The 25062-nt window shown below is 44.4% G+C and overlaps 6 non-coding genes across 6 annotated transcripts; 3 read left to right on the top strand and 3 right to left on the bottom strand.

Moving 5' to 3' along the window:
* The first annotated feature begins 451 nt into the window (after window positions 1-451).
* trnar-ucg (transfer RNA arginine (anticodon UCG)) lies at window positions 452-524 on the top strand. Its single transcript has one exon. It is a non-coding gene; the product is annotated as a tRNA-Arg (tRNA).
* A 6496-nt stretch (window positions 525-7020) lies between these two features.
* On the bottom strand, window positions 7021-7094 carry trnai-gau (transfer RNA isoleucine (anticodon GAU)). Its single transcript has one exon. It is a non-coding gene; the product is annotated as a tRNA-Ile (tRNA).
* A 2418-nt stretch (window positions 7095-9512) lies between these two features.
* Window positions 9513-9586, top strand: trnat-agu (transfer RNA threonine (anticodon AGU)). The gene has a single exon. It is a non-coding gene; the product is annotated as a tRNA-Thr (tRNA).
* Window positions 9587-11789: 2203 nt separating this feature from the next.
* On the bottom strand, window positions 11790-11871 carry trnas-cga (transfer RNA serine (anticodon CGA)). The gene has a single exon. It is a non-coding gene; the product is annotated as a tRNA-Ser (tRNA).
* A 3136-nt stretch (window positions 11872-15007) lies between these two features.
* LOC138226128 (U5 spliceosomal RNA) lies at window positions 15008-15124 on the bottom strand. The gene has a single exon (XR_011184412.1). It is a non-coding gene; the product is annotated as a U5 spliceosomal RNA (small nuclear RNA).
* A 9856-nt stretch (window positions 15125-24980) lies between these two features.
* On the top strand, window positions 24981-25062 carry trnas-gcu (transfer RNA serine (anticodon GCU)). The gene has a single exon. It is a non-coding gene; the product is annotated as a tRNA-Ser (tRNA).

Genomic DNA, 25062 nt, shown 5'->3' with positions numbered 1-25062 from the left:
ACTGTAGAGTCTGCAAGATGTTCAGCTGGGTAGCTACGTCAGCATGCCTCGGCTGCAAAGGAACAAGTAATAGGTTTATTGCATGCTGAAAAGAGAAGAACGGAAACACAGCGTTTCGGCCGTGAGGTCTTCTCACACCTGAAGAAGCCTCACACCTGTAAAAGGCTCCATGGTTTTCTTTCTTCTCTTTTCAACATGGAATACACCTATTGTCTGCAAGATGTGACAATTTCACGGTGTTTTGGAAGAAAACCTTTTTTCTTTGAATTCAAAATCAATCAGAATTTCAGCACGACACACCAACACTTTTTCTGTTTTAAGGAGATGATATTTTAAACCTGATAAAAATAGTAGGAAACACAAGTTTCTTGCTGTGAAAATTTAGATGGGGAAGTGTACTACTGGTAGCAGTGTAGAGCTCTCTGTGGTGGAATGCAAACACATGTTCTATGGGCCAGTGGCGTAATGGATTACGCGTCTGACTTCGGATCAGAAGATTGTAGGTTCGAGTCCTGCCTGGTTCGTGAGGCTTTTAAACCTCTCAGGTTCCTCGGTAACAGGTTGCCGTCATGTATATGAACTATAGAAAAGCATCTGCCACAACCCGTAAATTAGCACGCAAGTGCGGGCTAGTTAACACAGAACTGTATGGAGATCATCTCCAGCTCCGAGCTCAATTGCAATGAAAAAACATGCAGAACAGAACTGGAGAGCAGCTGAATTTGTGCTCAGTAGGGTGGGGAGGACTCAGCATTGCTATTGTTCTAATTGGCATGAACTGCAGGGGATCTGAATCAGAACACGTCACTTAGTTCGATCATTGCGTCAATATGTAGGCCACGTTAATATAGAATTATTACTTTGTCTGTCTCGTCTTTGTATATAGGTGAATGTCCCTGACAATTTCATGTTAGTTTTTAAGAACGACATTGGTGCTAATATATACATATATAGCATATAAGGAACACGTAAAAGTTTAGTCCATGTTGAAAAGATAAGAAAACCGCCACAACGTTTCATCTCGGAATAAATCTTTACTTGTTGTTTTGCAGCCTACCCATTCTGACCTAACTCCTCCCTTGAAATTCCCTAACAGATAAGGGTACGTAACGGCTCATGCGATGCTCAGTTGCAATTTGTCCCAAAACAAACAAGAACAGCAGCTGAGGGTTTGAGTTTGAACATGCACTGTATTAAAGCAGCTTTTATTCCCATTGATAAATGCTAGATATTCCTACAGAGATTCTCCAGGTAGTAAGCGATTCCTGTTTCTGTTTCTATTTCTGTTTCATATATATATATACAGTATATATACAGTATTGTACTATTATTATATAATTGTTACACTGTGGCTGTGTTGTGTGTGTTAAGCTGCTGTTGCACTGCAATTTCCCTCACGGGATCAATAAAGTATCTATCTATAAGAAGACATTACCAACAACGACCACAAGATGGAGATATTGTCTAGACATTACCAACAACGACCACAAGATGGAGATATTGTCCAAAGAGGCAAGCAGGGCAAAGCCGCGATAAGGTAAAATCATTTTTTGTAAGAGATTGCTGTCAGAATGCACATCCGTATCCCAAACAGAATCTCTAGTAAAATATGATCATTTGTGAAACAGGCAATTGAGTGTCTGCTACAATATGATTGCTACAGATGCAGCCATTCAAAATGCGCGGGCGTACGCTGTACGCAGTCTACCACAAGTTACCGGTAAATACCGCGAGTTACCGGTAAATACCGCTAGCAAAATAATAGTATCCGGAATTTCCGCAAGGTGGAGCTAATAAAGCTCAACTTCTCATGTTTGAGCTGTAGCCATCAAAGTCTTTAATGAAGATATTACTAATAGTATTAATAATAAATGAACTTGGACAAGCTGTAAACTCAAAGTATTGCCCTGGTCCACATTATTTTTTTCATTGCCCGTCTTTGTAAAAGTAACACCACAGCATTTCGCAATCACGCATTTTTTTCCAATCATGCAAAGTACAGTAATTTTTGAGAATCGATTCACCATGCCTTTCACATGCTCATAAAAGAGGTTGATTTAGGAACATAAACATATTACCGTATGCAAACTTTACTGTATACAGTTTGTATATGTATATGTATATGTATATTTAATGTCTTAACTGTGCCCGTTTAAGTATTGAATATTTATATGGAATTTTACCACTGAAGGGAAATCTTAGTGCCTGAGCATAAAAAGAATAGGAGCATACTGGAACACGTGTGAAGGCCATAAACGATATTAATTTTGGAACATAAACATACAGTATATGGCTGGTCTCGGTACTTTAAAGAAAACATACACGAAACATGGTTTCATTATGACCAGAATCGGTCTTGAGATATTTTTAACTTGATTTACAGTATTTGAGAGGTATGTCTTGACACCGATACTACGTAAATACTCCTCACGTATATGTTTCTAGGTTTATATTATGCATTTCATACGGTCAAATTGCTTTTGAGCAACTGATAAGAAGCGCGAAACGGTATGCCCAGGGCGTTTTAGTTTTCGTTTTGTTTTAATGCAGTGCAGTGGATTGATTAGAGATATCAAGTACATACAAGTCATTTTTTAAATGTTGTAGTTCGTCTTGTAAAAATGTTACAAGTACATCATCTGTCAACAATTACACAGGTTCTGTTTCCATATTGCGGTTTTTGGTTACGTAATATTATTTTCTAATTTCACGTTGTGAATATATGATTTGGGCAAACAGAGCCGCAAAGAAGTACATTATGGGTTGTTGTTGTTTTTTTGCAGTTTTATCTAAAATAAGCGATGCTTAAACCTTTGTCTGATTCTTGTGAAACTATCCACACGACAGTTACCTAGGAGTTGACTTCAGTGATGTCACTGATGGGATGTTTCTAAAAATCCATCCTCTGTAAAACATCTTCTCTAGTTGTTCTGCATATGTATTCGCTAATGAAGCTGTGTTTTTCTGAGCCTGGTTCTCTACATTTCTGTATGAACCAGCTTAGAGGGCTAAAGACAGCTTGTGTTTAAATTGAGTGTAAGGTAATTTATGCTTCTAAAGTCATGGTCAGCATTTATTATTGTACTGTGCTGTAAACTTCTTCTGTGCCTAATTACATTATTTTATAGTCGATAATGTTTCTGTAGTGCTTTTTCAGCCCTCAGCATGTGTCTGCGCTGGTGGTGCTGTGGGTTAGGTTCCTGACTCCTATGTCACATGGTCTGTGGTTGAATCTCATGGAACTATGACTTTAATTTTTAACAAACATTTCTTTGAAAAAATGAAACATTTCCCTTGGTCAGAGATTAAATAAAACCTCACTTGCATCAAAACAAATTTATATTTCTAAATATCACAACATGATCGAATTTACGTCTTTTTAATAACAATGAATAGTCACCTATGCGTTACAAAATAAACATTTATATTGATTTGAATTGCGTTTTGATTTAAATCGTAAACGCGTGTTTAAATATATGTGTTTAAAGGCGATATACTGTATAAAAGCGCTGATTCTTATGGAATGTGTTCGGCCGGGGATTCAAAAAAAATATTTTTTTTAATCGCGTATCTAAGGAAAATTGCAGTATAACTTTGTTCATGCACAAACAGTGGCATGTTACATTATAATTTGGGTGTCTCCTCTTGCCAGAAAGCTCTAAATTGCATTTTGAGTGCGGTTTTTGACTTTTTCTAAATTGCAACCCATAAATAAAGCTGATACAGTTTAGACTTACTGTATTCTAAACTGTATTACAACATCACATTGGACAATGCAACGTAAATTGCAAAAATGCACTTGGAATCTATCCTAGCCCTACTATGAAAATTATTTAAACTGCGACACTTATCATTCATCTTTAAATAAACTTTATTTTATATAGCGTTTTAAGCGAATAGGTAATTAGATTGCTCATAAACCTAATCGCTTTTTCTACATAAACACAGCGTGATTGCTCTCTGAAAATGGTTTTTTCTTTATATTTAGGCTCAGATTTCAACTATAGATCGTATTATTATGAACTTTCTTGGAAAAATGTCTTTTATGTAAACCATGTTTGCTATTAATTCATTTAGGGCTAAAATACGTTCATTGTCTTCCAATCGAGTCGAGTTGACATTGGAAGCTTGCCACGCCCGGACTGTTACACCAACGCATTAGCATGTTGAAGCGATTTCATTGAGGAGGCCATCTACTAGTTAACACTGTACTTCCTACTTTGAAAATACCTGTGAAATTGGTTTAATTCGTCACAGCCAGCACTCCGGCAGAGAGGGGGGTTGTACTCGTTAATGTCTGATGACATACAAGTGGAAAGATTACAGATTTTAACCGTCTTTTTTCTGAACCAGGGAAAATCTGATCATGTTTCTCTATAACAATAATAAAAAACTTTATTTTCAATTATTTTACATATCCCGCTTGCACATCGCATGACTTTAATAAATCTATTCTTTATTAATACTAAATAAATAATACTAAAAATACTTCAGCAAATAGGTCACTTGATTTTTGGAATAATTCCAAATAGCACAATGATCCACTGGCATCCCTGAAGTCTGTTTAGTGCATAATCTTCCAAATACAATCACTAAGCAATTATAAGAATTATACCATCCTACTTCTTTGTGATATCCTGTAAAAACTAAACCTATTTTTATAAGGCTTTTACTCAAAAGATTTCCAAACACACAAAGCATTTGTGAAGTACTATAGTATTTCTAAAGGTTACTGGTACAACATCAATCATTAAAGCTTAACAATAAAGTTTAGATTGCTGACTATGGACTAACTACATTAACTAACTGCAATGCAACACTATACATTTTACAAGAATATCTGGTTGAATTCTTGCATTTGTAGCCAATTTAATGCGAGAGAAATAAGCCAATTTAATTATTTCACAAAAAATAATGTGATATAAAATGGATGTTTTTAACTTTATTGTAGTGTTTTAGAAACTAATATGTCTTCAAAAATGGTTGTTTTTCACTCCTAGGAATGAAAGCTGTTGTTATATAATGTTTATTTTCAAATTTTGAAAAATCAAAGGATTCTAGCTTTCTCCCCTTTCAGGCATCGGACACAGAGAACCTCATGGTTTTCCTAAAAATCATTTTTTATGTTCCCTGGTGTTCCAAACTTAGTTTTAATCAATTTTAATTTGTTATTATGTTAAAAACAGGGTAATAAATTTCTAATTGGACTATAAATAATGTCATATTGTCTGCTATAAAACTGATGTTTTCAACTCTATTGTAGAGATTCTAGAATCAACTAATAGAGAATTGAAATAAAAAAGGGCATAAGAAAACATTACCAACAACGACCACAAGATGGAGATATTGTCTAGACATTACCAACAACGACCACAAGATGGAGATATTGTCCAAAGAGGCAAGAAGGGCAAAGCTGCGATAAGGTAAAATCATTTTTTGAAAGAGATTGCTGTCAGAATGCACAACTGAATCCCAAACAGAATCTCTAGTCAAATATGATCATTTGTGAAACAGGCAAATGAGTTTCTCAGGTGCCCATTGCTCATTTTCAGACACATTTATGCAATACTTTCACCATGCGTTGAGCAATAGGGATTAAAGATACCAGAGGTAAGGTTTAAAAGTGATTCTGAGGTGCAACACATCAGCGATACAGCTAGGCATCTGAAATGCGGGGTTTGAGAGCCCTTCAGGGAACACCGTACCCTAAAGGTACCAGAAGTCCACTAGTATAAGCATTAAGTCACTGTCACCCCTGTTACAATGTGATTGCTACATATCTTCATTTCTTTGGTTTTTAAGGAGTAAGAGTGCAGGGGGTCTAAATCTGCGATCCAGTGTGTTGAAGTATTTCACAACACTACCTGTAGCCCGTATGGAAATAAATACTAATTCTGATTATTGCCCTGGGCATGTACCAATAAATCACTGAGCATATATCACTGTGTTGAAGCTAGAGACCTGTATGTAATATTATGGTGCTAAAATGTCATTTTCACATATATTAATGTAATAAATGATTGCTTATGCTTAATAAACAAATCTAATTAAAATAAAAACTTAAGTTTTGTATTTGTCTTGTACCATAGAACATGATTTTCTTTGTATTTCAAGCCCACAAAGTGTCCAAATGATGCACGACATGATATAAGGAAGATTATCACATGAAAAATCGGTATTATCTTTCTCATGAAAATGCATTCCTTTCATTACCTTTTAATTTTTAAAATGAACTCAAGTTGTGTATAATGTAATAATTTAAGTAGAATAGATTCTAATAATATAATGATCCAGTGTGTTGCACTACTTCACTGCTTCACTGTTCTATGCCGTCTGGAAATAAATCCTCAGACTGCTTACTGCCCTGGGCTTGTACCAATAAATTACAGGAGCACATCTATATATCACTGCGTTGAAGCAGGAGACACACAATCACTGCAAACACATCCTAAATACAGTGTTCCAGCACCTTTGACCTCATCCAGAACGTATCATTTCTTGAAAGGGATTGCTGTCTGAATGCACATCTGAATCCCAAACAGAATCTCTAGTAAAATACGATCATTTGTGAAACAGGCAAATGACTGTCTCAGGGGCCCATTCCTCATTCTCAAGACACATGTATGCAGTACGTACACCATGCATTGAGCAAAAGGGATCAAAGACACCACAGGTAAGGTTAGAATTCATTCTGACTATATTCTAAAATATTGGACTCATATTCTTATGATGGCAGACATGATGCTGCGTTTAAAACCGGGGTTAATGGACATTATATGACTGTCAATTCTGTTTTGTTTTGGAGACACTTGGCTGCCTATATGGTACAGTGCAGCGTGAAGGAAACATTTTCCAAAACTGTGTCAGCTCAAAAGTTGTAAGAGAACCTCTCCAGCTGCTTTAACTCTCTTCATTTTTGTCATTTAATTGTCTGTCGGCACTATGTGGCAGCGTTGCATGACAACCCATCTCACCACGGAAAGGAACCTAACAGCTTTGGTAAGAGAGGAGAAAAGGACCTGGCCAGTAAGGGGCTCGAACCCACGACTTTGACGTTATCAGCACCATGCTCTAACCAACTGAGCTAACCGGCCTCACGACAGTGGTCCTCTCTGTGCAGCGCCTTTTACTTCCATTGACAAATGATAGCAATTCGAAGAGAGATCCTTCAGACCAGCAAGCAAACCCACGGCTATTTCGGTTTTCTATCTAGGCAACGTTGGTGTCTGCAATAGCATACATGAAAGCGTGATGCAATTTCTGTGGCTACATTTGTTGCACGTCATGCACAGTAAGAGTGTTTCTAACACCAAATAAAAAGTCAACAATTAGCGATCACGCCTTCTCCTCAGTTAACCCACTGAAACCCTTGCTGTTAACAGTTCTTTACTGCGTGCTTTAAGAACACCTACATAATGTGTCAGTTCTTTCAGCTTTATTCATTAGGTTTTCAAAGGCATAAGTAGAGCACCAGAGGCGCGAACGTAAGATGTGTGGTTATCTGAAGAACTCATTTCCATGGCAGCAGGGCCAAGTGATTCAGCGTATTTATAGTACCAGGAATGGAGAAGCGGCACTTCGCCTTTGCCGGGGAGGCACAAGGATACGTGTGGCAGACGCCATAGTCGGCAGGATTCAAACCTGTGCAGGGAGTTCGCAACGGATTTCAAGTCCATCGCCTTAAACACACGGCCACGACTACAGCAAGCTCACCCCCGCCGCATTCCTCCTATAATCTAACACAGAGTGCGAGGTGGCTGCGGAAACTTTTTCAAAGTCGCTCTCCGTTAAAAAAAAATAAATACCTTTGACAAAATACGTGCCGGCAGACAGACATGCCTCAGAGGGTTTAAGGCTGGCTTCACGTTCAAATGATAAAGTCTCCCCGTCCGGATGTCAAAATGGAACTTTGGCAGACAGAAAAAACATCAACAAACCACAAATGTGGACAAGGATTTTACAAGCTGCACCACACTGCACTTTCCAAAGCATTTACATTCCTGTTAGACGCAGGAATTGCCTTTGATTTGCGCGCTTACGAACGCCATGGAAAACGAAACAAAACTAAAGCCCTCAGCTCCTGCACTTGATTATAATGCTGTTACGTGTCGAAGCAGGAATTTATGTCATCCTACCACTGCAATACGGGGAATAGAGGGAAATGAGCACACGCTACGTATGTCTCAATCACTCCCTAGAGTCGTAAGGCGCATTGAAGGGTGCACACCCATCATTAATCGTTGCGCCTCTGTGAAAGGAAAGCTCTTGAGCAGTCTTTGAAACAGCTCGGATGAAACACTTGATTGCTTCCATGTGCATCTGGAGCCCATTTCTTATTTTCACTTCACGCCGCCCAAAGCATTTCTAAAACAGGAGATTCGTGTTTGGGAATGCGCCCTGCCCTACGAATAAAACAGGTCTACGGGTCTGAAACCTGCTCCACGGAAAACAGTTCTGTTGCGCTTTTGATCAAAGGGAGATTCGCTGTTCTTACTTTTTGATGACATAACACCCAAAGGGGCTTCTTTGGAGCTGGATTCCAACCAGCATCCGAAAGTTTCTTGGCGGTATCCTTTACAGTCCTCTGTTCGGTCGACAAGGGACAGAAGGGGGCAGCTTTCCTCACACACACAGTGCAATGTACTGTAGTGTTCCCGTTCATTGAATTCGCAGTTCTGCATCAGACCTCTAACTCGTTTCCTTAGCTTGGATTTAAGCCATGAAGCAGGCTTCTAGTCTATAAACGTCTAGAGAAATCACAAACTATTTGAGAGGCCATCATCCCAGGGGAACTGACAAAGTCTATCCCTAAACACCTAGCGCAATCTCTCGAGAGACTGTCAAAAATCGCTTTCTCCGTTTGCGTTGCAAGTAAGTGAAAACGCGGTCTCAAACCAGAGCCACTTGGCAGCAGCGGCACGTAAATACTGTTACTGTCACTGCTCGATACTGACGTTAGCCTACTATACCATGTTCAGCCACCACTAGGAAATGTACGGCTCTAGTACTGGAGCAAACAACAGGAGGGCCAAAGGCACACGGGCACACATGGAGAGTGACGAGAATGGGACTCAAACCCATGCGTGCAGAGTACAATGGATTAGCAGTCCATCGCCTTAACCACTCGGCCACCTCGTCTAGGAAACTGGGCTGTCCAGACATGGGTTGCAGCGCTCCAGATGATCTTTTTCTTTTTTTTCCCTCGTACTCGAGGGTCATTTTCCTGTTCCACATGCGATTTCAACATTTTCCTTGGGAGATGTCAAGCCAGCAAGCCACTGGTTCAGTGGCCATTGTGGAGTTCAGTGGCCCTGTTGTACACAGAATGCACATTGAGCTCCTTGGACATGAAAAGTTCCAGATAAAAGCCATTTGTCATCCTTTCTCTTGGTGTCGATGTTGCTATTGTATGTAAAGGTGGCAACTTGCTCAGCGAACAGGCGGAGCACACACCGAATGCAGATGTGTCTGAGTGGTGTGTCCAAGTGGCTGCAAAACGACAGCACTCCCAGGGCGCCGTGGCTTAGTTGGTTAAAGCGCCTGTCTAGTAAACAGGAGATCCTGGGTCCGAATCCCAGCGGTGCCTTTTTTGTTCTGTGTTCTCGAACAGAACTGGTCATTATGGACAACCGCCTACAGCTAGACCTAATTAAATGCAAGTATTCATTTCCTGTCTTTAACGCGACTTGTTTTTCTTAAAATGGATGCAACTTGCAAAACATGAAATACAAACCTTGCTAATCAGTGCTAGCGGCTGGCAAAAAAAAAAAGAAGTCAGCAATGTTTTTTTTCTTTAACCTTAACCCTGCTAATGGAGAAGAGTTAAACAACCGAGTCTATGCAGCTTAAACGGTGCGCACGTCGGGTTCTTAGCTGAAAGGGTGGTAAATCACGCTCACCCCAGTTCTTAATCTTTTAAAGAGGATACAAAATTGAACCTAGTCGCCACATCACATACATCCTGTTCAATGATAAAAAGGTAACATCTATCCTTGCTCCAGAGTAAATCTCACGTTGAAGGCATCTTTTTTTTCACTTTACCGTGAATCGGGCTCGGCTGCACAGAGGAGAGAGCAGAGCAATGAGGTCACTGGGACAGGGGAGTCACATGCTGGCGGTTTGAATACGCGGAAGATCACTGAGGGATCCACAGTATATGGACCCTCCGTGCGCCATCAGTCCGCACTCCGGACTCTGAATCCTGCCATCCGAGTTAAGATCTCGGCGGAACCTGAGGCGCAGTTCCTTCTTAAAACGTAATCTGGTGAGCATTTCTAGAATCGTACTTGTATAGATGCAGCCTTTAATGTGTTGCTAGGTTAAAATTGATGACTTCTTGTATTTCAGTAGGTAACTGCCCTCTTGATTTCAGATTCAATTTCTTTATTACAGGGGCGCTTTTATGAAGACAGAGTCATGTTCAGGTACTTTGCTTGATGGAGGAAGCTCATTTCGGACTCTGTGATCTGCTCACCTGGAAAGGTCTGCTGTACTACTAAAAGAGAGAAGTAGAGTCTGGAAGAAGGGACAATTTTATGATGCTTTGGAAGGTAGGTTTTTTTTTCTTTGAAATCGAAATGAATCAGAATATCAGTGCAAAAGACAAACTCTTGGTTTGGTTTAAAGAAATATGGTTTTAAAACAGACAAAATGTAGAAAACAGGTGTTTCTCACTTTTGGAAAAGAATGGACCGGGGGTAATAGTTTACTAGTTGCAGTGCTGAGCTCACCGGGTTGCAGTCCTGCAATGTCACACGACGGCCAGTGGCGCAATAGATAACGCGTTTGACTACGAATCAGGAGATTGTAAGTTTGACTCCTGCCTGGCTCGGGTCGTTTTTAAACGCATCGGGCTACTCCCCTAAGTAGTCTGTGCTACTTACTGCATTGTAATCGTACTCAGTAAGAGATTTCCTTCATGTAAATGAACTGCACCTGACAGCTTTAGGAAATCACCTGGGCTCAGTACGGTGCTGAGAGCTCAGCGTTGCTGTTGTTCTAATTAGCACGCACTGCATCGGCTATGAACCCGAACTTTTCAATTATTCCGATCATTAAGTCAACACGTAGTCCACATGAAAGGTAGAAATATTCTCTTGTCTGTCTCTTGTTTGTATAGAACTGAATGTCCCTGACAATGTACTGTTAGTTTTAATTGAAGAACGGCATTTGTGTTCAAATATACCAGACAAGTTTATGTAACTGCTCTTGCGACACTAAGTTGTAATTAGTCAAGAAATAAAGTCGAACAACAGCTGCGGGTTTAATTCTGAACGTATGAGATTGCAGCGCCTTTTACTTCCATTGACAAATGATAGAGATTTGAAGAGAGATCCTGCAGACCAGCAAGCAAACCCACGGCTATTTCGGTTTTCTATCTAGGCAACGTTGGTGTCTGCAATAGCATACATGAAAGCGTGATGCAATTTCTGTGGCTACATTTGTTCCACGTCATGCACAGTAAGAATGTTTCTAACACCAAATACAATGTCAACAATTAGCGATCACGCCTTCTCCTCAGTTAACCCACTGAAACCCTTGCTGTTAACAGTTCTTTAATGCGTGCTTTACGAGCACCTATATATTGTGTCGGTTCTTTCAGTTTTATTCATTAGGTTTTCAAAGGCATAAGTACAACACCAGAGGTGCGAACGCAAGATGTGTGGTTATCTGAAGAACTCATTTCCATGGCAGCGGGGCCAAGCGATTTAGCGTTTTTATAGTACCAGGAAAGGAGAAGCGACACTTCGCCTTTGCCGCGCAGGCATAAGGAGACGTGCGGCAGACGCCATAGTCGGCAGGATTCAAACCTGCGCGGGGAGTCCCCAACGGATTTCGAGTCCATCGCCTTAACCACTCGGCCACGACTACAGCGAGTTCGCCATCGCCGCATTCCTCCTTTAATCTAACACGGAGTGCGACGTGGCTGCGGAAACCTTTTCAAAGTCGCTCTCCGTTAAAAAAAAATAAATACCTTTGACAAAATACGTGCCGGCAGACAGACACGCCTCAGAGGGTTTAAGGCTGGCTTCACGTTCAAATGATAAAGTCTCCCCGTCCGGATGTCAAAATGCAGTTTTGGCAGACAAAAAAAACAACAACAAACCACAAATGTGGATAAGGATTTTACAAGCTGCACCACACTGCACTTTCAAAAGCATTTACATTCCTGTTAGACACAGGAATTGCCTTTGATTTGCGTGCTTACAAACGCCATGGAAAACGAAACAAAACTAAAGCCCTCAGCTCTTGCACTTGATTATAATGCCATTACGTGTCGAAGCAGGAATTTACGTCATCCTACCACTGCAACACGGGAAATAGAGGGAAATTAGCACACGCTACGAATCGTCTCAATCACTCCCTAGAGTCGTAAGGCGCATTGAAGGGTGCACCCCCATCATTAATCGTTGTGCCTCTGTGAAAGGAAAGCTTTTGAGCAGTCTTTGAAACAGCTCGGATGAAACACTTGATTGCTTCCATGTGCATCTGGAGTCCATTTCTTATTTTCACTTCACGCCGCCCAAAGCATTTCTAAAACAGGAGATTCGCATTTGGGAATGCGCCCTGCCCTACAAATAAAACAGGTCTACGGGTCTGAAACCTGCTCCACGGAAAACAGCTCTGTTGCGCATTTGATCAAAGGGAGAGTCGCTGTTCTTACTTTTTGATGACATAACACCCAAAGGGGCTTCTTTGGAGCTGTATTCCAACCAGCATCCTAAAGTTTCTTGGCGGTATCCTTTACAGTCCTCTGTTCGGTCGACAAGGACAGAAGGGGGCAGCTTTCCTCACACATACAGTGCAATGTACTGTACTGTTCCCGTTCATTGAATTCGCAGTTCTGCATCAGACCTCTAACTCGTTACATTAGCTTGGATTTAAGCCACGAAGCAGGCTTCTACTGTATAAACGTCTAGAGGAATCACAAACTATTTGAGAGGCCATCATCCCAGGGGGAACTGACAAAGTCTATCCCTAAACACCTAGTGCAGTCTCTCGAGAGACTGTCAAAAATCGCTTTCTCCGTTTGCGTTGCAAGTAAGTGAAAACGCGGTATCAACCCAGAGCCACTTGGCAGCACGGGCATGTAAATACTGTTACTGTCACTGCTCGATACCGACGTTAGGCTACTATACCATGTTCAGCCACCGCTAGAAAATGTACGGCTCTAGTACCGGAGCAAAGAACAGGAGGGCCAACACCGAACGGGCACAAGTGTCAGACAAGGAGAGCGACAAGGATGGGACTCGACCCCATGTGTGCAGAGCACAATGGATTAGCAGTCCATCGCCTTAACCACTCGGCCACCTCGTCAACAAAACTGGGCTGTCCTGACATGGGTTGGCGCACTCCAGTTGATCTTTTTCTTTTTTTTCCCTCATACTCGAGGGTCATTTTCCTGTTCCACATGCGATTTCAACATTTTCCTTGGGAGATGTCAAGCCAGCAAGCCACTACTGTGGTTCAGTGGCCAGTGTGGAGTTCAGTGGCCCTGTTGTACACAGAAAGCACATTGAGCTCCTTGGACATGAAAAGTTCCAGATAAAAGCCATTTGTCATCCTTTCTCTTGGTGTCGATGTTGCTATTGTATGTAAAGGTGGCAACTTGCTCAGCGAGCAGGCGGAGCACACACCGAATGCAGATGTGTCTGAGTGGTGTGTCCAAGTGGCTGCAAAAAGACAGCACTCCCAGGGCGCCGTGGCTTAGTTGGTTAAAGCGCCTGTTTAGTAAACAAGAGATCCTGGGTCTGAATCCCAGTGGTGCCTTTTTTTGTTCTGTGTTCTCTAACAGAACTGGTCATTATGGACAACCGCATACGTCTAGACTTAATTAAATGCAAGTATTCATTTCCTGTCTTGAACGACTTGTTTTTCTTAAAATGGATGCAACTTGCAAAATATGAAATACAAACCTCGCTAATCAGCGCTCGCGGCTGGCAAAAAAAAAAGAAGTCAGCAATGTTTTTTTCTTTAACCTTAAGCCTGCTAATGGAGAAGAACCTAGTCGCCATATCACATACATCCGTTTCAACGATAAGAAGGTAACAACTATCCTCACTCCAGTGTAAATCTCACGTTGAGGGCATATTTTTTTCCAATTTACCATGAGTCGGGCACAGTTGCACAGAGGCGAGAGCAGAGCAATGAGGTCACGGGGACAGGGGAGTCACACGCTGGCGGTTTGAACACGCGGAAGATCACTGAGGGATCCACAGTATGTGGACCCTCCGTGCGCCATCATTCCACACTCCAGACTCTGAATCCTGCCATCCGAGTTAAGATCTCGGCGGAACCTGAGGCGCAGTTCTTTCTTAAAACGTAATCTGGTGAGCATTTCTAGAATCGTACTTGTATAGATGCAGCCTTTAATGTGTTGCTAGGTTAAAATTTATGACTTCTTGAACTTCAGTAGGCAACTGCCCTCTTGATTTCGGATTTAATTTCTTTATTACAGGGGCGCTTTTATGATGACAGAGTCATGTTCAGGTACTTTGCTTGATGGAGGAAGCTCATTTCGGACTCTGTGATCTGCTCACCTGGAAAGGTCTGCTGTACTTCTACAAGAGAGAAGTAGAGTCTGGAGGAAGGGACAATTTTATGATGCTTTGGAAGGTAATGTTTTTTTTTCTTTGAAATCGAAATGAATCAGAATATCAGTGCAAAAGACAAACTCTTGGTTTGGTTTAAAGAGATATGATTTTAAAACAGACAAAATGTAGAAAACAGGTGTTTCTCACTTTTGGAAAAGAATGGACCGGGGGTAATATTTTACTAGTTGCAGTGCTAAGCTCACTGGGTTACAGTCCTGCAATGTCACACCAGGGTCAGTGGTGCAATGGATAATGTGTCTGACTATGGATTAGGAGTTTGGAGGTTCGACTCCTGCCTGGCGCTGGTTGTTTTTAAACACATCAGCCTACTCCCTAAGTAGCCTGTGCTACTTACTGCATTGTAAGAGCGATTGTGAGCGGTTTTGTTTTCTCTCTTTGACCAGCCCAGCTGCGCCCCACCCGAAGGCAGGGAAGCACAAAAATTGTATGGAACTCATTCATGCTCCTCTCCATGGAAATCTTTAGTAAAAGGCAAAAGATTTGTACGAGATGAAGAGAAACCAGAGTGCGTGGCTGGACAGCTGCAGGAGCCCAGGCCGCCTTCAAGCCCTCTGCCCTGCCGGTCGTGGTTGGCAATGCACCTGGCCTTACAAACGAGCCAGTGGGGCCCGTTCAGCTCCGGGCTCATCGCCTGCGGCTCTCGGCTTACCTGGCAGGGGAGATACCTTGATCAGCCTGTAGTTGGTGTAGTTGGATTGTTTTCTTGTTTTCTGGAAGCAGTGTTTGTTTTGCAGTTTGAGATGGCAACCTTTGGATCCCGCAAGAATGCTGTACGTTTTGAGCTTTTGGATGACCTCTTCATGGATCGTATGCAGTTAGGCAGAAAAGTGTTACAGAAGGAACTTGGCTTTGAACCTCGGCACTTGGATTTCATCTTCGCTCTCCCAGGTCAGAAAGCATTTGAGGTTGTTTTTGCTACCTATTCTCTGTTTGAACAATGTGTGGATGTGTTTGAGGCAAAAAGAGGGAAAGTTCCTGCCCTTGAGAAGATCAACTTGCAGCCTCTGACACAGAGAGAGAGGAAAACGGTGCATGTTGTTATGTTCTCGGAAATGGCAAAGACGGAGGACATTCACACCTGGCTTAAGCAATACTGCACAGTCCACCATGGAACTGAGGTTAGAGATGTTGACGGTATAAAAACAGGAGCAAGGAAATTCGAGGTTCGCTTGCTACCGGACAATGTAAATGGAGGCTTAAGGCACCTGCCCTCTACAATCCGGCTGGGCGCCTGCAATGGCTATGTTTTTTATGTGGGACAACCAAAGGTGCGTCGGCGCTGTGGTGCTGTGGGACACCTGGCATCGTCCTGCACTGTGAAATGCTGCAAGACCTGTGGCAAACAGGGACATTTAGCCTCTGACTGTTCAATGCTGCCAAAGTGCAATTTATGTGGCTCGGAAGGACACGTTTTTAAGAACTGCCCTCACGCCTACGCCAATAAACTCAAAATGAGAAAGGATGAGGCAGTGCTTGTTTCAGCCAAACCGGCCCGAAAAGCCAAAGCAAACAACAAGTCAAACAAAGAACCCTTGTTGAACAAAGAGTCTCAGCCTCCAGCCAGGATCAGTCCTGCTGTGGCTCCGGGGCCGGTGGAAGAGAAATCCACTACGCTCCCACAACCGCAGACTGCACCAGACAAGCACGAGGGTTTGAAAACCCCAGAGAACAGCGAGGACCCCTCCCCCACTCCTGCTCCTCAGAACGAGGGCCATTGTGGGGCCCCCACCGGTGGAGCGGGTCCAACGACGATACCCAGGATTCAGCGGAGCTGCTTTTCTCAGACTCTGCAAGTGCTACAGATGCCCTCCTCTCCTCCATCCAGTCCGTCACGGAGGATCTGCAACAGCTGGTGGGTGAGGGGGAAGAGGAGACTGGTGCATCGGCTGCACCCCTTTCCCCTCAGTGCTACCAGGAGCTGGACTTGAGGAAAAGGAAAAATGACTCTGTTTTCTCCCCGAGCGAGGAGGAAGGAGAGCATGGCGATAGGGACAGCTGGAACCCCTCCACCCCTCCTTCTACCCCCTTCCTTGAAATGGACTCCGTGAACGCTTTTACTGCTGCCACCCTGATGAAGGCTCATTCAGAGGATGGCTGGCAGGAAATTGGTAAGAAGAAAAAGAAAAAGAGAAGGTAACAGGTGAGACCGAAGAGAAATGTGTTTTGTAAAGACTGGTTCCACTTTCTTATGTAATATGGCTCTAAACATAATTTCTCTTAACACCAGAGGTATCAATGACAGAGTTAAATGCCAGTGTGTCTTTGATTACCTCCAGCAGAGAGAGGGAGATGTGTTGATGTTGCAGGAGTGTGCTTTAGCCTATCAAGAGAGGTATAAAAGCTTTGAAGATAGGTGGGATAAAGGGCCTTCTGTTTGGTCAGGGGACAATAACAACAGAGCCTCTGGCGTGGCCATTCTTTTCAAAGGATGGGCTTTCAAATTGAAAAGTATTCAGAGGGTCATAGATGGCAGGTTGCTGTGTGTGGATGTGGAATGGGGGACCGTTAACCTGCGGCTAATCAATGTGTATTGTCCTACTGACGTGGGAGGAAGGGTGGAGCTACTCAAGGCACTCTCTCCCCTATTGTTAAGTAGCACAGACGTGATAGTGGGAGGGGATTTTAATTGTATCTTAGAGCACACAGACAGGCAGTCTAGCTCTCCGATAAAATTGGATTCCAGCTCACTGGCCCTGCAAAACTTAGTTCAAGACTTTAAACTCTCAGACACATATAGATGTATATATCCCACAACAGCAGGATATAAATGGTCAGGGAGGAATAGCAGCTCCAGAATTGACTATTGCTTTGTCTCAGAGAGAGTGAAAGTTGTTGGGGTCACTCTTCAGCCTGTCTTCTTCTCAGATCATCAGGCTTTAGGGTGTAGAGTGGAACTCAAGGGCGGGACTGTCTTTGGCCCAGGCCTATGGAAACTCAACACTAAGCTGCTAGAGAACGAGGGGGTAGTATCCCGCTACAAGGAGAAACTATCACAGTGGCTGTCCTTGCAGTGTCTGTACGGGTCAGTAGGAGAGTGGTGGGAGGAGGTGAAGATGAGGACAAAGGCCTTTTTCATGGCTGAGGGAAGGAAGGCTGCTGCCAGACGGAGAGGAGTGCTAGCCAGGAAACAGAGGCAGCTGCAGCGTCTCTACACGATGCTGCACAGTGGCTTCGCTGTGCTCGAGGATATCACCCTTTTAAAAAAGGACATCCGGAGCATAGCCGAAGAAAGTAGTCGAGGAGTGCTGTTAAGAAGCAGAGTGCAGTTCTTGGAAGAAAATGAGAAGTGTACTCGCTTCTTTTTCAGGAAAGTGGTAGGCTCCAAGTCTGTCATGGAAAGTGTAGTTGATGAGGAGGGACGAGAGAGAACAGAGCCGAGTGCTATCCTCTCCTGCACCAAGGCCTTCTACTCAAGACTGTACAGCTCTACAGAGGTAAAGGATGAAGAAATTCATTTTTTTACCTCAAAGCTAGAAAACGTTTTGAGTGAAGAAGATAGGGAAGTACTTGAGAGGGATTTGACAATAGAAGAGCTGAGACAGGCTATGGAGAGCTTACAGAAGAGGAAAACTCCGGGTGCTGACGGGCTCCCTAAAGAATTTTATTGCACCTTTTGGGATCTGCTTCAGGATCCGCTACTGCTCCTATTCGAGCGAAGCTATAAGACAGAATTGCTGCCTGACTCCTTAAGAGAAGGCACTATCTCTCTCTTGTTTAAGAAAGGAGCAAAGAATGACATAAAGAACTGGAGACCCCTCAGCCTGTTAGGCGTGGACACTAAGATCCTGTCCAAAGCCCTTTTCCTGCGCCTACAAAATGTAGTGGCCTCACTGGTAGGGAAAGAACAGACTTGTGGGATAGCAGGACGCCTGATGAGCGACAACCTGGCCTTGTTGAGGGATGTCTGTCTGTACTCAGAGGATCGCTCCCTCCCTCTGTGCATTTTAGGTGTAGACCTAGAAAAGGCCTTTGACCGCCTAAACCGGCAGTACTTAACATTGGTACTTGAGCACATGAATTTTTGCCCCATCATGAGAAAGTGGATTAACCTGCTGTACACAGGTAGCAACAGCAGAGTAATGGTTAATGGCAATAGATCACACCCCTTTGAAGTCTGTTCAGAGGTGAGGCAGGCCTGCCCATTATCCCCCTTGTTATTCGTTTTGGCTATGGAGCCCTTAGCCTGTGCCTTGCGCCAGGATCAGGCCATTAATGGGATACCAGTGCCTGGAAGTGGGGGAGGAGAGGTAAAGACATCTCTATACATGGATGACCCTGCTCCTCTCTGACAATGCCTCAATTAGCAGAGCTCTGCAGTGCTGTGATCGTTTCTCTTTGGCTTCATCCGCAAAAATTAACAAATCTAAGAGTGAGATTTTTTATCAGAACTGGAGGGAGCCAAAAGAAGGACATGATCTCAGGCTGCAAGAGAAGAGAATTAATTTACAGGTGCCATTCCCCGGCATTGTGGCCATTGTCGGTGCTCACACGCGATAAGATAAGGCGGAGGAGAGTGGGGCATGCCCAGCGGCAGACATTCAAGGAGGGGGCAGTGCGAGGTGAGGTGAGGTGAGGTGCGACACCCCGGAGCCCCGACGCAGCTAATGCGGAGCACTTGTTGGACTGGCATCGAAAGGACGTGTGCGCACGGACGTGGTGATTCCACACATCCTGAATAAATCATGATATTGTTAGTTGCTGTAGCTAGACGTTCAAATGAGTTTCATGGCCAGATGGACTGTTTCCTCCAGCGGTATAGTATTGCAGTGAGACAGCACGATGCCTGCAAGACTGTCACGCTAAACGCCACAGATTGTGTTTGTGTTGGACAGTTGGACCCTACAGTTGGACCCTCGTCGACAACCTGAATAGCTTATTCAGAAGCAGTGCTGGACCGGGAACGAACCAGCTTCTTCCCAGGCACAAGAGTGACTTGTGAGGACTCGCGGTCACACTCTGTGCATAGAGACTTTCTACCAGCCAGCCGGACTGCTGGTAGATCCCCTCGGAGCAACGACTGCCCTGCGCGCCGCAGTCAGATTCCTCCGCCCGTCCTACTCCGAGCTGCACCTTGACTGGTTGGCCGGTAGCCAGAGGACGCCGGGACAACGCCCATTGGACAACCGCTGGAACAGAGGCTGCAACAGAGCCTGTCAGCTGGTTTGGTGTTCGTGCCGGGAAATTCCAAATCCATACACAGTGGATAAGTAAACCCCATGTTCTACATTGCGTCTCGAGAATTTAATTGTACCTCAACACAAGTTGTTATCAATTTAATTCATGAGTAATGTATTTACTTCCGAGTTTGGAGTAACAGTGGGTAATAACACTGATTAGCGATTTGGTAACCGAACGATATATATTGACATATATTCTCTGTTGTGTATCTCTTTGTGTTTGCATCTCTTCGGGATTATATACCTTGTATATTGATAACCCTCACAGTAAGGTCTGCCACTCGTATCCAGGCAGACTAGTATATGTTTGGTGCACAATTTATATTAATAAATGTATCTAGTGTATTGAACCCCTGTGTGTGCGTTGTTAGTTGTTCTGACGATTGATTTTCTAAAAGCCCCAACGAACAACCTTGTGATTACTGCTACAATTAATAATTGTCTCAGTAAACCCATCAAACCATTACATTTAATGGCGTCCCTGGGTGGGTGAGTTTAGAATGAAATGAGAATCAGTCGCACAGAATAACTGAAGTTCAGCACAGCACCGCGGCTTCTATACGCGAATACCGGGTGTGCTGATAACTGCGTAAAGAAATCCCCCTGTTTTCTAGCGTTTAGTGTAACGTGTGCTGATTGGAAATCCATCTGCTCGGGTGTCTAGATTCCATACTGTATTTTGGAAAAAGAAAAAAAAAAGTAATACTCTTAAAGTTTTTCTGACGTAATGACAATGGCTGCTAAAATGTCTGAAGTGGAGTCGCTTATAAGTACTATTTCTAGCGACGACAATCCTGGTTACTGGAGTGGTATCGAAAAGTTGAACTTTGATGATATTGAGAAGCTGCAAGTAGATTTAGTAGCTAAGGTAGCGAACCAGCTTAACACAGGAGTGTCTGTGAACGCAGTTCTGGTCCTATCGAGTTTCACCTTAAATCTAGCTAAACAGCTGGAACTGTCTTTGTCCGAGCTGACAAAGTTTCAAAAGCTTCAGGGAACGCTAGAAAGATATAAGGTGGAGCGAGTCGAGTTGTTGGATATAATCAGAGAAAAGAGAGTGAAAAATGAGGAAAGTGAAGACTGACTCAGGGAAGTTTTAGGTAAATTAGATGACTTGTCTGCTAGAGAAACTGCGGCTGAGGTAGCTAGGAGAGACCTGGAAGGGAGCTCGAAAGAAAAAGAAAAAGAAATTGAGAGTTTAAATGAGCTCAGCCAGGAAAGGCAAAAGGAGTCAGATGCTGCCGTACTGGAAGCAAAATAGACTAGATCCCACTTGCATGCCAGCCCACCTAGCAGCCCGGAGCGCTCACCCAGCGCGCCGGGAGGAGGTTTCTCCCGGCCAGGGTCTGTGGTCGGATCGGCATGGGGGAGATCGCCGAGTCCTGCGCGAAACGCAAGGGCGAGTCAGTTCAGGCATAGACCCCCTGCTCCTGATCACGGCCGTCTCCCTGCCCGCGGAGAAACCGTAAAAATTAACCTCCACTCCCTGAGGCAGTTAGCCAAAGATGTAGAAAGGTTTGACCCGTCAGTGTCAGGGAATAATGTGGAGACCTACATCGATGAGCTGAGATATACTTTGCAGTTTATGCCCGAAGCGTCCGAACAGGAAAAGGCTATGTAAGTAAGGAAAACTACCAGCCGAGCGATCCACGAGTGGATGTCTAGACAAGGACCGGAAGTCTGTAATAGCTTTGAGGAGCTGTGTCAGGCAATGATCGGAGAATTTTCGGCTTTTATCGATCCCATAGCTGCCGTGGCTGCTGTGCACCATATTAAGCACGAAAAAGCTGAAGCCCCTCGCGACTATTATCAGAGGCTTAGGCGCACTTATTTTGCAGGGCGGAATGAAGAGGGTTGCGAAGAGAACGTGAATTTCAAAGGTTTATTCATTGCTAATCTGCATCCCTCAGTCAGGAAAATGATTGTGATGCACACACAGCGATGAAAATGGCTGACATTAGAAGGTTGGCTCAAAAAGCCTGGGGAGCTGAAGTCTCTGCTTCCTCAGAGCGAAAACCTGCTAAAACGGCCGTGTTCGCCACTAAAGCCAGCAGGGTTGACGACTCGCCTCAGCTCGAGGCAGCTGAGGTTCCTGAGCTCGCTAAGCCCCGGCACAAAATAGGCAGGCAGGACCGCACTAAGCGTCAGAGCCGCCGTGAGCGCTACGGGGAAGGCAAGGGCTCAGGCAGAGTCTATCATAAGACTGGACGAAGGGAGTCGACTGCAGCCCGCCTGGCCAGGCTTGAACAAGCCCTGCCTGAGAGATCAGGACAGGGTAAACCTTCCGCACCGAATGCCAGAAGTGTGAATGAGCTTAGGGGGACCACGCCCCTTCTCACTGGAGGAGGCGGGGATCCGTCCCAAGCCCCTCCCTCAGTCTATCTGATTGGGTGGGAGGGTTCCTGCCTGGAAGAAGGCTGTGACTCTGAGTTGGGCGCTGACCCCGCCCCTGAAGTCAAAGAAAAGGCAGGCTTCCAACAATTCTTAGGGAATCTCAGCCAGAAAGGCAAAGCAAGGCGTATTTATATCAAGGTTTTTCTTGAAAACGTCTTAGATAGAGAAGCACTGATTGACACTGGGGCTGAAATTAGTTTGATGTCAGCCGATCTACTCAGCGAGCTCAAACGAGTAGCGAAAGGAAAAGGCATCAGACTTAAGGTAGAACCGTGTAAGATAGATATTTCCAGCTATACCCAGGATCATGCCAGGATCACACACCGAGTGTGGGTGGCACTTAGGTTCGGGCCAATGAACATGGTGCATCCTGTTTACATCTCTAGGTTAAAAAGAGAGCCACTACTCATTGGCCAAGACCTGCTTGACAGGCTGGAGCCTCTGGTGGACTGCCAGCGTGGAAAATTGTGGGCTCAGGTCAAAAACCCTAAGCCTGTTGCACAGCAAAAAGGGGGATTCAGTGGTTATGCTGTGATCACACAGTGCCCACTGAACACTATAGCTGAGTTGGAGGTTCCTCCTGGTTCCTCTGGACGAGAATAAATGTCTCTTCTTGCTTTCCAAAACTACAGGGAAGTCCTGCCCAGGCCAGCACTCCCACGGTCTCCCAACTACAGGAGCAGTGCTCCGAGCAGCTGCTTGACCCGCCAGGTAAAGCACACCCCCTTTTCATCCCTGAAGAAGAGTGGATCTCCCTGTCCGGTAATGAATGGGAGTCCTTTCTGTGCACCCTGGTACCTCAGGGGGTCCAGGACTACCACCCCATGGTGGTGGGAGGGGGTCCAGGTGGCAGAAGTGCAGGTTGATGATGTAATTCTTAGCCTCAGCTCTGAGAAGTCCATAATCAGTGAAGGTCTGTTCGAGGACCTGTCGCGAAGCTGTCAGGTGACCCTGGTGACGCAGTCACAGGTTCTGTGGTGGGCACCCCCACCTCATAGGTCCATTTGGAGCAAAGGAAGCTGTGTAGCTTCCATCTCCATCGGAAAAAGGAAGTTTGCTCACTACTTCCAGGTAGCACCTCAGCTGACCCATTCGGTCTGCATTGGTGCAGACCTATTGGTTCGACTGGGCGCCCAGCTGGACACAGTAAACAGTGTGCTGTGGAAACGGGTGGACCCAGATGCCCACTCTCTAAGCGGTGACCCCGAGAACATTCGGTCAGGTCAGACGATTCCTCAGGCCTGCCAGGTAGTAAACGAATCGGACCTGATCGTTCCTGCGTCAACAGCAGGGTTTCCGGTACGCCTTGTCCTAAAGAAGGGACAGAGAATGGACGCTGAGATGGTTTTCTTCCAACCATCAGCTCAGTTTATCAGACTGAACCTAGCAGTCTGTTGTACCCCCACACTGGAACGGAATGGCCGAGCCACCTGCCTGTTGGTGCAGAACATAGCAAAACAAGATGTCAAAATCCCTGCTCGCACTGACATGGGACTGGAATTGACAATAGTTTCTATGATTTCGAACTGGCCATCCCAGTACTGGGGCAGCTCCCTGGTCCCTTGGCTTCATAAAAGCGCCACTGTAATAAAGAAATTAAATCCAAAATCAAGAGGGCAGTTGCCTACTGAAATACAAGAAGTCATCAATTTTAACCTAGCAACACATTAAAGGCTGCATCTATACAAGTACGATTCTAGAAATGCTCACCAGATTACGTTTTAAGAAGGAACTGCGCCTCAGGTTCTGCCGAGATCTTAACTCGGATGGCAGGTTTCAGAGTCCGGAGTGCGGACTGATTGCGCACGGAGGGTCCATATACTGTGGATCCCTCAGTGATCTTCCGCGTATTCAAACCGCCAGCGTGTGACTCCCCTGTCCCCGTGACCTCATTGCTCTGCTCTCTCCTCTGTGCAGCCGAGCCCGATTCACGGTAAAGTGAAAAAAAATATGCCCTCAACGTGAGATTTACTCTGGAGCGAGGATAGATGTTACCTTTTTATCATTGAACAGGATGTATGTGATGTGGCGACTAGGTTCAATTTTGTATCCTCTTTAAAAGATTAAGGACTGGGGTGAGCGTGATTTACCACCCTTTCAGCTAAGAACCCGACGTGCGCACCGTTTAAGCTGCATAGACTCGGTCGTTTAACTCTTCTCCATTAGCAGGGTTAAGGTTAAAGAAAAAAAACATTGCTGACTTCTTTTTTTTTGCCAGCTGCTAGCGCTGATTAGCAAGGTTTGTATTTCATGTTTTGCAAGTTGCATCCATTTTAAGAAAAACAAGTCGTGTTAAAGACAGGAAATGAATACTTGCATTTAATTAAGTCTAGCCGTAGGCGGTTATCCACTGGGATTCAGACCCAGGGCCTCCTGTTTACTAGACAGGCGCTTTAACCAACTAAGCCACAGCGCCCCGGGAGTGCTGTCCTTTTGCAGCCACTTGGACACACCACTCAGACACATCTGCATTCGGTGTGTGCTCCGCCTGCTCGCTGAGCAAGTTGCCACCTTTACATACAATAGCAACATCGACACCAAGAGAAAGGATGACAAATGGCTTTTATCTGGAACTTTTCATGTCCAAGGAGCTCAATGTGCTTTCTGTGTACAACAGGGCCACTGAACTCCACGCTGGCCACTGAACCACAGCAGTGGCTTGCTGGCTTGACATCTCCCAAGGAAAATGTTGAAATCGCATGTGGAACAGGAAAATGACCCTCGAGTACGAGGGAAAAAAAAGAAAAAGATCATCTGGAGCGCGCCAACCCAGTTGGGACAGCCCAGTTTTGTTAACGAGGTGGCCGAGTGGTTAAGGCGATGGATTGCTAATCCATTGTGCTTTGCACGCATGGGTTCAAATCCCATCCTCGTTG

This window comes from Lepisosteus oculatus, unplaced genomic scaffold (genome assembly GCF_040954835.1).
Source record: "Lepisosteus oculatus isolate fLepOcu1 unplaced genomic scaffold, fLepOcu1.hap2 HAP2_SCAFFOLD_112, whole genome shotgun sequence".
Taxonomy (NCBI): domain Eukaryota; kingdom Metazoa; phylum Chordata; class Actinopteri; order Semionotiformes; family Lepisosteidae; genus Lepisosteus; species Lepisosteus oculatus.
Note: the sequence above shows the minus strand (reverse complement) of the source record. Positions and strands in the feature narration are given on the sequence as shown.